We start from the raw sequence: 12,790 nt of genomic DNA on the forward strand, positions 1-12,790 counted from the left end.
ACTTGTTCCAGAAGTCTCTTCTCAAGTAAATTATCCCGATCGTTAGTACAGCTTCACATGGTATTTCCATGGATGTAAAGCACACGAGACAAATTTTTAAACTGCTGCTCTCCTGTACTGACCACGTGCAACCAACTGATTGTCAGCTATGCCTAATTATTTCTTATTTTTTAATAATCTGTGAGCTGTAAAGGACCTATCATGGCTGCCACCCAGACTTTTCAATAACATTAAAACAAAGCAAAACAAAAGAGCCCTCAAATATTGATTCAGTAATCTATCTCCCTCCCTCAAGGAAAGCTTGCCTGCCATAAAATTCCAATCAACTGCACACACACAATTATGAAAATATGGGCCTCAAAACTTCATTCAAAAGCCTGATTATACTAAATATAGATCAACACGTAATTTCTCCTTCCTATTTTTAAATCATATTTTTGACAAATGTTGAAGTTATAATGAGTGGTTTAGATTGTTTTTCTTTCTCTTTTGCATCCAAAGTTTTGTGGAAGGTTTCATGGGTTTAATAGCTATGTATTCTTCATTGTTCCTTTAAAATACTAATAAAAGTGATGAAAAGGCATGAAAAATCATCACTGATTGCATCAGAATTCACTTAAAATACGATCTTTCTTTTGCTCAGTTATCATCTGTGGTGGTGTTTCCTTACAGAAATGGTAAAGGGCTAAAATTTCTTAATAAAAAACACATGCTTTTCTTTACTCCACCACCACACTTGAATGTATTCCCCTGAGGAAAACTACACCAGGTTAAGGCACAAGGCAGCCTGATGGTAAATTGGATCCATTTTTAAAAATGCATTCCCAGAAGATTCAGTTTAATACACTGTTTCTGAGAATACCTCTGTGAGATTGTCTTTTCCCTTTGATAGTCTCGCTCTTCATATTTGGAAGCAATCTCAGCTAGTGAAAGGCAAGAACAGAAAACACCATTTTGAGACAATAAAGCAACGAAGACCAGAATTACTTAATATTTAAAAACAAAAAGCATGTATATGTTGCATTCAATCTTTTTTCCTATCTCTGGACATGCAAAATTCTTTGCACTTAACAGAAGGGAAATTGGGTCATTTCCCTTGAAGCATGTAAGAGGGAGTGTTACTAGTCCAAACCTTAAAATATGATAAGGACACTGAGAAGCTTTTAACCATACTTATGGCCAGGTCTTGAATATAATGGACCTTAAGTGAAAAATGTGGTATTAAGGTCTTTTACTTATCTTTTGAAAGTTTTTGTTAATTTGAGAAAATATCCCCACACTTAAAATGGAAATCACTGTGGATTCAGAAGCAGGACCTGTCTTAGGAGAAAAAAATTTTAAACCAGATCTTCCCATTTGCAAATGGCATGTTGGGTTCTGTCAGTGATAATCAATTCTACATAAAACAGCTTCACTTCCTTGTTCAGGAGCAGTGACATAGCCTTGCACATTAAGGGGGGGACAGAGAGGGAGAAAAGGATCTTAATTCAAAGACAGAAAGAGAGGCCTAGAACAAGCATTTGACCTTGCTCTGAAGGAAAAAAGTGCTAAATGAAATAAAAATAAATAAACTGTGATTGGTGAAATTAGAGTATCAGATCAGCTGGTTTTCTGGCAAAGTTGCTTTCCAGAATGGATGGAGGGACATAACGCCCAACAATATCTTCCCCCATTGTCAATCATGCATGTAGCTTCAAAAGCACAACAGGAAGGGGCTTCTTCATGAAGGTGTTAGGTACAAGGAGGGTTATCAGGTTAGGAAGAGGCTTGTTTTCTTTGTAATTTCTCTCCCACACTGTGAGAGGTTAAAATGGTTAAGCAGTTTTCCTTCACTTCATATTATGGCTCATTCCTACAAGCAATAAAATGAAGGAATTACTTGTAAGGGCAGATATGTCATTATTTTTGCACTCGTCCTGACCCCAGCATCTAAAAATACAAAATGCTGGAATTTGTGGAGCAGGTGACATTTTGAAAAAGGGCCTAGGGAAGTCTAATAGTGTAAAGGCTAAATGTACTTAGGAGGTGGAGGAACAGAAATAGAGAGATATCTCTGCTTCTGACCTGGGCCTAACAAGATTGGCCACATAATTCATTTCAATGACTCCTTGTCTGTGCAGTTTACCTCTGGGTTTAGACAGAGACATTTCTCTTTAGCATAATGGATCACCGTGTCAAGTTGCCTACCTTCTGCCTCACAATAGGGTTAATTTTAGTCTGATCCTCATGTTGAACACACAAGGAATATATATGACTCATCGACCTTTGCCAAAAGCATCAGATACATTCCTGAAACTCAAAGACTATCCACTATTCAAGAAGATTTGGCTGCCTTGTATTAATTGTACTGAGCTTTCTTTTAGGTCTCCAGCAGCCTACTGAAGCTGCACAACAAGGTATATAAAATTTCTAAAACACTGTATCGCAGTTCTGCAATCCCATTTTTTCCCTTCTTTTTTTCTTCCTAACAACCTCACTAGTCAAACTAGTCAAAATCAAGTACTTAATTCTGCTTCCACAGGGATACTGCATTATTTCTAGTGTATTAACTAGTATTTATCCTGTAGTGTCCAGGCTACAGCCTGGAGAATCAGGCATTTGAGCAGGAGTTAAAGAATTAACACAATGGTGAGCAAAAGGTCTTTTTACTCTTCTTGATTTGAAAGCAGACATGGCTAAATACTGATCACATGAGTAAAATGTCAAGGAGTCTATGAGAAGTCCAGTAAGGATGGCCATGTAGTTTCAGAAAAATTAAGACATTTCTCTGTATTTCCCTTAGTCTTTTTTGTTACAATCAACAAATACCGGCTAATATTGTCTGCCCCTCCACTCAAATTTCCAACTTTCATGTGTAGTCAGGCCACCTACAAAGGTGTAAGCAAAGTATTCAGAGGGCAGAATAGCATAGTCTTAGTAAGGGAATCTTAGACACTTCCCATCTCAGAGGACCTAGACTTTTTTTTTCACCTTACTTTTTCAGAGTGGATTTGACCTAAGGCTAAAATCCCTGCTACACTGCAGGTCATAACAAAAAACACATGGGCTTCACCAGGGTCAGGCTTTCACTTAAGGAGCTGCTGCAAAACTGAACTGAGCCAAAAGAGCAGATATGTCAAGCAACCTAGTGTCATTTCTTAAGAGGCATCTTTTTACCTACTACAGTGGCAGCCTATGGTGCAGTAGGAAAGACACTTGCAGTTCCCTATGAACATGATCCTACGTTTCACACGGCCAGTTCTTCTGCTTCCCCAAAGCATAATGATTCATCAGATTTAGCCAAGAGGCCTACCAAAAAGTGTCCAGTCACACATGGTTTCATCATTTACTGCTATATTTACCTTGCCCTCCTTACACCAATGTTTCTTCCCTGTGCCCATCTTCCCAGCATAGAAACCAAGCAGACCAACAACGCTGGGGCTGCTGCAGCTTTGGAAACATGTTTATCTAGCAGTGTCCTTCTTGCCTTTCCTACCTCAGAGAATATCAAAGCCTATCTCTTCTTCCCTAGACTCACAGAGACAGCCCTTTAGTCAAAGCATGGCCATTGCTTGCTGTCAGAGCCAGCTCTCATCAAGGGCAACACCAGCTTTTTGCCACCAAGCCCCTCAGTGCCAGCTGCAGTGGGAGACACTGTCACTACACTGATAATTTTTTTTCAGAAGCCTAAGTCAACCCCCTCTGAGACACAGAGAGCCTCCTGCTATAGATTGGCATAGTTCCATTAAATTTATGCTGAGTTACACTATTTGCAACCGTAAGTCTATCCTCTTGTGTATCTGAATTATGAAATAGATTTTAGTTACAGTATCCCACATTGCTCCTCAAGTAATAAACCATACAATATTCTCAATCTCCTTAGATTCATGTTTAGTAATACCTTGTAATGTTTTTTATAGTTTTCCTACCTTCACTAATTTCATTAATTTAATGGTCGGTCAATGTCTTTATGCTTATTGAAAAACCTCAGATTAAAAATGGTTGTTAAGTACAGAACAAGAGAACTACAAAAGAAAATTGTAGTATTTGATTAAAATACAACTGGTAAAAAATAAAGAGGTTCTTGTTTGTTCTCTAGTTATAGCTTTTAACCAGAGCAGATAATCAAATTCCAGATTTTGGATGCATATGAAATGTGACCCCTAATCTAAACAACAAGTAACCCCCAGTACAATGGGATGAAACAAAACCTATAGCTCCAAATAGTCCTAAAATTTGGGGGGTTCTAAATCTGGATTTGAAATTTATGGCTTATGCCTACTCAAATAAACTTCTATTTAAAACCATATTTCAATAAACTTCTATTTTGTAGTTTGAGCCTATTTAAGTAGCCCTTTAAAATTGAGTTCTATTTATAGGCCCCAAATTCATTTGCAGTATCATTTTTTATTATTTTAGGACTAGCTATATCTTTATGTAAAGAAGAACCTCTGTTCAGAAGATACTTCTCCCTTCATCCATGACATAATCTCAGGGATGCAACAGAAATGGTTGCATCATGTGTTTATTATTATAAATAAATCACTTATTGGCAGTGTTTCAAGACAAGAACATATAAGAAAGATGAGCGTGAGAGGGTGAAAATATTTTAGTTACTCTTATTCCCATAATTTTTTCTCTTTTCTTTGTTGTCTTTGTTTTAAATAAATTTAGTATAGGAGGTTTTGAATTAAGTTTAATTGAAGAGTAGTCCATGTTCTCACTGAGTATTTCCCAAAATGGATAAGACTTAAGGCTATTGCTAAAAATTATGATCTTTTAATATGGTGTTCAAAAACATCACCCAAAATGAAATTATCACTATTATTTTTGTAAATATGTTTTCTGCCAGACCATTCTTTTTCAGCAGGATTCATTCTTTATTATCCACTGCCATCAATTTATCCCTTTTCTTTTTTTTCCTTACTCATCTCTTTCCTTTTACCCAAATCCCTGCCAGTCTTTTTCTTTCTATTAGTACCCCTTTCCTCCTGTTTGGGGCCAAAAAACAATGGTGAACTCAGCTGATCCTCAGAGGTCAAAAGTATATGTGACTGCGCTAGAGTCACCTTGCAGTATTAGGGCTTTTATAGCTCTTCCTTCTTATCTCCCCATTAGCACTTGAACTATACCTCATTTTTACAAGGCTCCAAGTTCTCTCTCAGGAGAGATGAGCAAAGAAATAGATGACAGTTGCCACTTCTAGGTTTTCCAAAAGTTGGCAATCAGAGCGAGAAGTCATGAATCCACAGTACTGCTGCAATATCATTTTCTGTAGACCTAAGACATAAAATGTCATATGATTCCTTTAGGCTCCCTTACCTCATATGCTATGTTTTTGTTTTAACAAAGAAAAAGGTCCATCCTTTTTTCCATTTCAGCTGAGGAGATATGACAAAAGATAGAGTTTTCATGAACTAATTACAGTCCTTTGGAAATTACCTTTTGTGCTAGGAAAATATGATTTTTTTTTCTTTTTTTTTCCCTACTGATGAGAAAGTAAGCAGCATGAATAAAAAGTACTATTTAAAGAAAGAGTACAGTTACATAACCTTTTCACAAAATTCAGACAATTTTTTAGCTTCCCTTTACAAAAAGAAGTATGCTGCTTCCACAGAATTATACACACAATCATCTATAAAAAGATTTCTATATGGAAAAAAAAAATAGGGATTTTTCCTTCAGAAGAGAGTATTGCCTAATGTCACAGTGCACATTCACCATTCAACAATGCCATCACATTTTGCCATATTCTAACAGTATACAGCAGAACCTGCCAGCATATACTCCTGTCTCCCTAGTTTGAAAATAAAGGAGAAATGTGTGCACAAAATGACAGACTCCAACCTCTTATGGTGCAGGTTCACAGTCATCACAAGCTGATATAGGGCCAAACTGTTACCAAAACAGAGCTCTAGGTCAGAAGGCAGTTGCCTACCCTGTAAAACCATGACCATGGTCATGATCATTTTTTGGTGCTGATGCGGTCTAGAAGGACCATGTGGGTAGTCCTCCCAAATCAACAAAGCATTTACCAGCACCACTGCTAGAAATCAGAAGAGAGGTACTTCTTAAAATGCAATAAAATTTGGTGGTGTTTAAAGAAAGTATATAAGTACCAAGAGGAGTTACATAAGTTAAAGTGGATGTGGTTAATTATTTCACAAGCAAGATCCATGCAAGAAAACATTTACTATAAACTGTGTCTCTGCAATGTATTGTCTACTTAGGTATTGTACTGAGAAAGCACAGGGATGAAACAGTACTCAGATAAGGATAAGAACAGGGTTGAGAATTTTTCTACTGCTAAGAACTGTATGCAAAGGTGTTATCTATTCTTCAGTGTTTGATCAGTGTGTGAGAGGACCCCACATGTAGTTTGTAACTATATAGGTGTAGTTCAGGCTTTCAGGTTCCCTCAGCAAACTCCACTAGCATGGAAAACAGAACCAAGGTGACTATGGTACCCTAAAGGCAAGAATTATGTAACTCATTTTACTTGCAATCTCCTAGGACCCCTGAGTAAGCACTTCTTTTTCAAGCTGTATGTAATATGCATTGAGAAAGACCCAGTTGTTTGGATGGAGGTACCAGATTTGCATCTGTATTAGAAATACTCTTCCTCTCTTTCTCTATGTCTCCCAATGAAGTGCAACAGAGTCATTATTTCTCATTTTAATAGACAACAGCACAGCAATTTTTATCTAAGAAAAACAAAACATCATGTGAATCATACACAAAATCTCTTATTTTTCCAGGAAGGGTAAAATCATGAAAAGAATTGTAAGAAAATGTGGCACACTACTTTTGGTGCCTTCCTGCCAGCCAGAAAAAAAAGCAGTAAAAACAACATCAACTAAAGTCACAAAGAAGCTTTGTGGTTTATCAACTATACCACTGAGCCTTTTGGCCATCACTGTAAATCTCTTCAAATTCTTGCTCCTGTTTTGATGGAAAACATTCAGTTCTATAATAATAGTACTTAGATAACCTGTACTTGACCTGTCTTTGGATAGTGATGATTTTCCATACAAGATGTTTTACTGTGATAACACAGTGATTCAGACACTCTATCTTAAGGCAGCTGGTGTACAAGTGCTTGGCTCTGAGAATTTTTTTCTCCACTGCTATTTGAATGTAAGCTGTGTGCTGAAGGTCTTTCATCCCAGGTACATTTTCAAAGTATTGTCCCAGTTAATGCATTTCCATTAGAATCCCTCTGTTTTTTATTTCAAGAACACAGCACTGCACCCATGGGAACTGAGCTTTTCAGGTGTTAAAGAGGATTTGTTATAAAGAAAGTGATTATAATAGGATTTAATGTAATTGAAAGTCAAGGTACAGTAGCCATACACTGTATCAGAGACAGCATTAAACTTGCTTTGTGAGTGAAGGAGTTTTGCTAAGTAAAACCTGAGGCCACAATGAATAAACCAGGGTGGAAGACCTCCTGCTGTTGTGCTCCGTTCATTAGCCAGTGCTGTCCTGACTACCTTGCTCCCCAGAGAGGCAGGACAAGCAGCAGAGCTGAACACCCAGAGGCTTGTAACACACTGAAAAAAATCTTCGGAAATAGCAGAGGCAGCTCCCATGGATTCAGCCCATCCACACAAATCCTCATCTTGCAGGTTGTCACTAGCTCTGGAAGAGGTGTTTTCAGCCACAACCCCAGGTAAGTTGCACAGATGGCCTGACACTGTCGTGCAGTGCAATGCTTTTGTTCACAGGACCAATGAGAAACTAATTTGATCTTCCACAAATTCACTGAATTCCTGTGTGTCATCTACCCTGCTGGCAAGCAAAGGAGTTGTCAAAACTCTCTGGAAAAACCCTGTTCCCCTTAACTGCTTTCCTTGCATCCTTGAAATCCCGTGGACAGACAGGCTTACGGTATCTCACATATTTAAATAACCCTTATTATCAAGTAATTGCCATTCTTCAGAATTTTCATCTTCTTTTTCCTTATCATAGCTTGCACTCTTTACTTTTGGCTTCATTCCTGCTCTCTCCATTTTCCAGGGAATCTTGCTTACCTCAAACAGCATTTTGAACTTCGCCATTTAATCATAATTTGTTTTCTCTTTCCTCCTGCTTTTTTTTAGCTGCTTCTGTGAGTATTACAATGTCCTTAGATAACTTCTTTCTTTATTGTATGTGGGTAGTAGAAGTCACTGCTATTATCTGTTATTCCACTTGTTCCCTCTTTGCTATTCTTCAACATTATGCATTCAGTAACTTTTCCAGATCAGAGGTCAGGAATTTAGACTTACTCATATTTGGGCACTTTTATGTGCCTAGCTGACTTGGTCAAAATATTTTTCATTTAAAAGACAAAAAGTCTCTTTCAATAAAAAGGTACTTTTAAGGAAAGAAAAATATATACTTTACAGTGTTTTCCATGGCAAAGGGCATTGTTCCAGAAAGAAATCAGTTCAGATCAGACCAACACAAACTAGACTGAGGCTTTAACGAAGCTATTGCTTCAGTTTTCAATTTTCACAGGAAATCTCTTAACAAAAAGCCTGACATTTTTCTTTCAAATTTCCTAGAGATAGAATTGGCATTTGGAGGTCATAATGAATGTAGACGACTGCATAGGTACATTTGACTTTAAAAAAACAGTGACAGCTCTGTATATTGGGTCTTCATTAATCTGGGTCTTCACATTGAAAAAAGATGTTTAGAATAATTAAGCATTTTCACACACTACAGTGAGCGTTTCTCACAAGCTGTTCCTTCCTAAATGACATAGAATATATGTCCGATCTTGAGTCAACCACAAATAAAGCAACTTGGGGTTTGCTACATGTATGCATATATGCATCAACATCAAAATCATAATCCTACCCCAACCTTTTGCTTGTTGCCATCTCTGAAACACAGGCCCCTCATTGAAGTCACATGGCAGCAATTGCAACAGCATGAGCAGCAACTAAACAGCTCCAGTTTCAAGCAACATGTTCTTGTATGGTTTGTTTTTCATGCCTCTGCCCATCCACAGCTCAGAAGTTTGCATGAGTGTAAAAAGTGGATGTTCTGCTGTGAGCAGCCATCAACCAAGGAAAGTAGGCTCTTGTTTCAGAAAGGAAGCAATTGATGTACCATCACCAGAGGAGGCTGAGCGTGTTGGGTCAGAGGAGAGAGAGGTGAATACTTATTTTCACGGCTTCCTTGCTTCTTGTCTTCCAACTCCACTTTAACATTCTCCTAGATGGGGCATGAAACTGGAAATCCCAGGTTCACCATTCCCATCCTTCTCTTATTCTGATTACAGCTTGGGCAGCATCTGCAACTCTGAACCATCTCTTTTATTTCATTTTCCAAATGTGCAGTGGTCATGCGCTCCTAGCATTCCTCATACACAGAGGAGAAAAAGCTGTTTGCACCATTATTTCCTTTGTTTCTGCTACTTCACCTCTCTATTTTGGGTCAGGATTTGTATTCTTTCTTTCTGAGGAAGAAAGAAAAAAAAACAACAACTGAGGAAGTTCATTATGAAAAAAAAGTGAAATGTCACCGATAATTAGTTAGGAACACCAACCCGAGGAACCAGTTTAGGAACACACATAGACACACACACACAAAACAATTAGTGTTTCAAGCTTAAAATTCAGGACCTTTGATGAAAATGTTCAGTGGTGAGAGGATCAATTTCTGATGATGTTCTTGAAGGGCAGAAAGAGAGATAATAACTTTGATGCAGGCTCTTTGTTTAAAAGACTATTGTTTGTAGTTAGCTACTATTTAATCTCCACTACAGAGAGGAACCACTAGACAGCTAAACTCTCTTCTAATGAGATCATTATTTTCTTACCACTCTTCAGAATGAATGTCATTTTACATAGCAAAACTACAGAGCCAGCGTTTTAGAACACTGCTACCTTTTATCTAGCCAACATAAGAGGCACTTGAGAAAAGGACAAGGAGGGTCAAGAAGAAAATGTATGCGGCAGAGCTTCTTTGCCTGGCAGGCAAGGAAAGGACAAAGGAAGAGGTCCATGATGACAAGACTGACCATCATTATCAGTGGAGAGGGGTCCAAGCTGCAAAGTTTCAGAAATAGTTAGAGCAGGTTTGGCCGAGTATATTAAAGGGATTTGTCTGGATTTAATGCCAACCTTCAGAGTTTAGTCACATTTTTAATTACCACTAAATATTGTTTAATACTTCGACATTTGCCAATTATTATACAGCCTGGAAAGATACCAGCAAGCTTAGCAGCGACAGAAACCTTGCTGCTTCTGCGTACTGCCTCTTTAAAGAGCGAAGTCTCTCCCTCCCAGACAAAGGGGACATGCATGTGATATGTGCCATTTTGCATTTCATTTTAGCTGCAGACTGAGAGAGGAAAGCCGGTGCATTCTGCTATAGCAGTTTCAAACCCATCTGCCCGCCCTGCCCCTGGGCCAGGCGTTGCCTGCCTTCCCTTAGAGCTCCAGCAACACAACCCAAACATATGCCCGTGCCTCAGCCACTGCAGCTCACAGCCCACAGCTTAAATAAAGGGCATCTCTGCACTAACACACCGGCCATAGAATCCTAGAAGCAGGAAGGGAGAGTGCGCACTGTTGGAGTCAGTCACGTTTTAAATTGCTGTAAGTCGCTGCTTTGGTGCCTGACACTCAGATCAGTCAAGCAGGCCATTCATATTCATGGGGCTGACACTCTACCTGTGCCCCTCTGCCTTGTTAATAAATGAACGGAGGATTCTGAACAGGAATTTGCAGACCAAGGAGCTGCCTAGAGCCAGCTAATCAGAAAAAGTAGTCCCAGGGAGCAGGTAGAAATTATACTGCCAGCCTTGAGCATTCAGAATTGTGAAACTGGCCCAAGGAATCATGAGAGCTACTTAAAAATCATGTGATTTTAATAAACAATTCACACGGGAATGGTTTTATTTGCTTTTGGATTTTACAGATTCCCAGGATCATGTTTATAAACTTTTAGCCAGAATATAAGGCCCTGAAGGCTCTTATTAAAAAGGGAAAGAGAAAAAGATCTGCATCCCCTCCTTCAATACCAGGAACGAGCCACAAGACAACAAAAGATGTGATCAGAAATCCTACTGTTTGTCAGACTTTTAAAGCCACAAGAGCAGGCAATCATTTAACCTCTTTATCCACTTCTCCCTCTCTCCTCATATTCCTCTTTAAAAACATGGAAGTTTTTGCATTTGTTCCTTCTGTTGATTCATTTGTTCCCCCTGTGTTTCTCTAAATCTGAAATAAGTCATCTCTTTTGCCCTTTGTTTATGGGAAAGCATGTTCGAGAAGCGAAAGAATCAATGCTCCACTCATCAAATGGAGGAGTGTTTGGCATTCATAACATGAATGGATGAAAATAAATGCCTCTGGCTGCAGTTTTCTCCCTGCCATTCCATGCTCCAGCTCTACCAGGCCTAAATCAGAGTGGTGGTGTGGGAAAAGGGGCCTCTTTTTGAGTTTTTAGTGTAACGGTCAGAGCATTCAGGCATGTGCAGACATGCCAGTCCTGGCCTGCGCTTTTTGTTTTTGTTTGTTGTTTGTTTTAACAGCTGCTAATAATTATATTATCCTGCTACAGAGGTAGTTCTGGGAAATGGGGATCTTTGAAAGCACTGAAGTTATAGGAGGAAGATGCCGCTTCCCTCCCCCCACTCCGCTTCACCATGTTAGTTTTCAGATACAAACAGCATTCCTGCCTCATTCCCCTCTGAAGTTAAAAGACTTAAATTCTTTACAAGGAAGGTCATCCTTTCGTAGCCAAAACCCTGTTTGCTTTTGCCTTTCCACTCACTTTCAAATGAAACAAAAAATAACCATGAGAGTGTGCACCAGCGCACTTCACCAACTCAGAAATTAAGCATAACAAGCTCGGGGTGGGGGGGGCGGGGGGGGCAGGGGGGTGGGGAAAGACTGTGTTTCAGTTTATTGCTCTGCGTGTGTGTGTGTGTGTGTGTGTGTGTGTGTGTGTGTGTGTGTGTGTTTTCAGCACAGGGCACTTCCCAGCAGCTCTTCCGCGAATGCTGCGCAGAGTGTTCCCAACGTGACCCTATGGTGAGTTAGCAAGCTCTGGGCACACGGGCAGCAGTCACACGGTGTTCAGGACCTCGGTGTGCTCACTCAAAGGAACACTGTCAACCACCTTTAATAGTGTTAAATATAATTTATCGATTCTCCATTGTTTGTAATAATAACCTCCCTGAAGCTTGAGAATAATGTTTTCTTTTCCCCTGCAGATTTTGTCCTGTCAAACATTTATTTTTTTTTCATGGTGTTGCTAATAGACCTTGAAATTAACACCGTATTTATGTTTAGGATCCATACCACGATTGTTTGTGCTGGTGCACTGCACTCATCCATCAGCAAAGCGAAATAGGAGATGGAAGATGCATCTGAGCCCCTTACCACCCTGGGAAAAAATGGGTCAAATTCTGCCCTTAGACGTAGGCACAGAACACTCATTAAGGTCAGGGAGAGCCTGGCTGCATATGTGTCACTGAGGCAGAATTTGGCTCAGTGCTTACTAGCTAATAGAAGCTGTAAAGCTAGAGGGGGCATAAAATGTTGGGGGGTGTTTTAATATGTCCTCTATAAACACTGGTGTGGAGGATTTTGTTATCATTCTGTGAGATCAGATATGTTTAAAATGAAGAGAGTTATCTCTAATTACCTACAAAATTAGAATAAGCTTTAAAGTGAATTAAATAGGGGTCTAAACCAGTGACAGTATCCCTTTGAACAGTCGCCTAAGAAAAATTACCAAGCTCCAAGTAAAATTGGGTTTGTCAGACTCACTTGTATTTAACAAAATGGCAGTTATTCCACTTTAC

At 39.1% G+C, this 12,790-nt stretch overlaps 1 long non-coding RNA gene across 4 annotated transcripts in view; it reads right to left on the minus strand.

Annotated features, from left to right (window-relative positions):
* The window catches only part of LOC113970606, a 48,643-nt gene that overhangs the window by 15,642 nt on the left and 20,211 nt on the right, over nucleotides 1–12,790 (minus strand). Inside the window, exon 3 of one of the 4 annotated variants that reach the window (XR_003535229.1) lies at nucleotides 863–923. The exons of the other annotated variants lie outside the window; for them this stretch is intronic. This is a non-coding gene — a long non-coding RNA (uncharacterized LOC113970606). The remainder of the gene's footprint in view (nucleotides 1–862; nucleotides 924–12,790) is intronic. 4 annotated transcript variants of the gene reach the window in all.

Source organism: Neopelma chrysocephalum, unplaced genomic scaffold (assembly GCF_003984885.1).
Source record: "Neopelma chrysocephalum unplaced genomic scaffold, ASM398488v2 Primary Assembly neopelma1_23, whole genome shotgun sequence".
NCBI classification, from domain to species: Eukaryota; Metazoa; Chordata; class Aves; order Passeriformes; family Pipridae; genus Neopelma; species Neopelma chrysocephalum.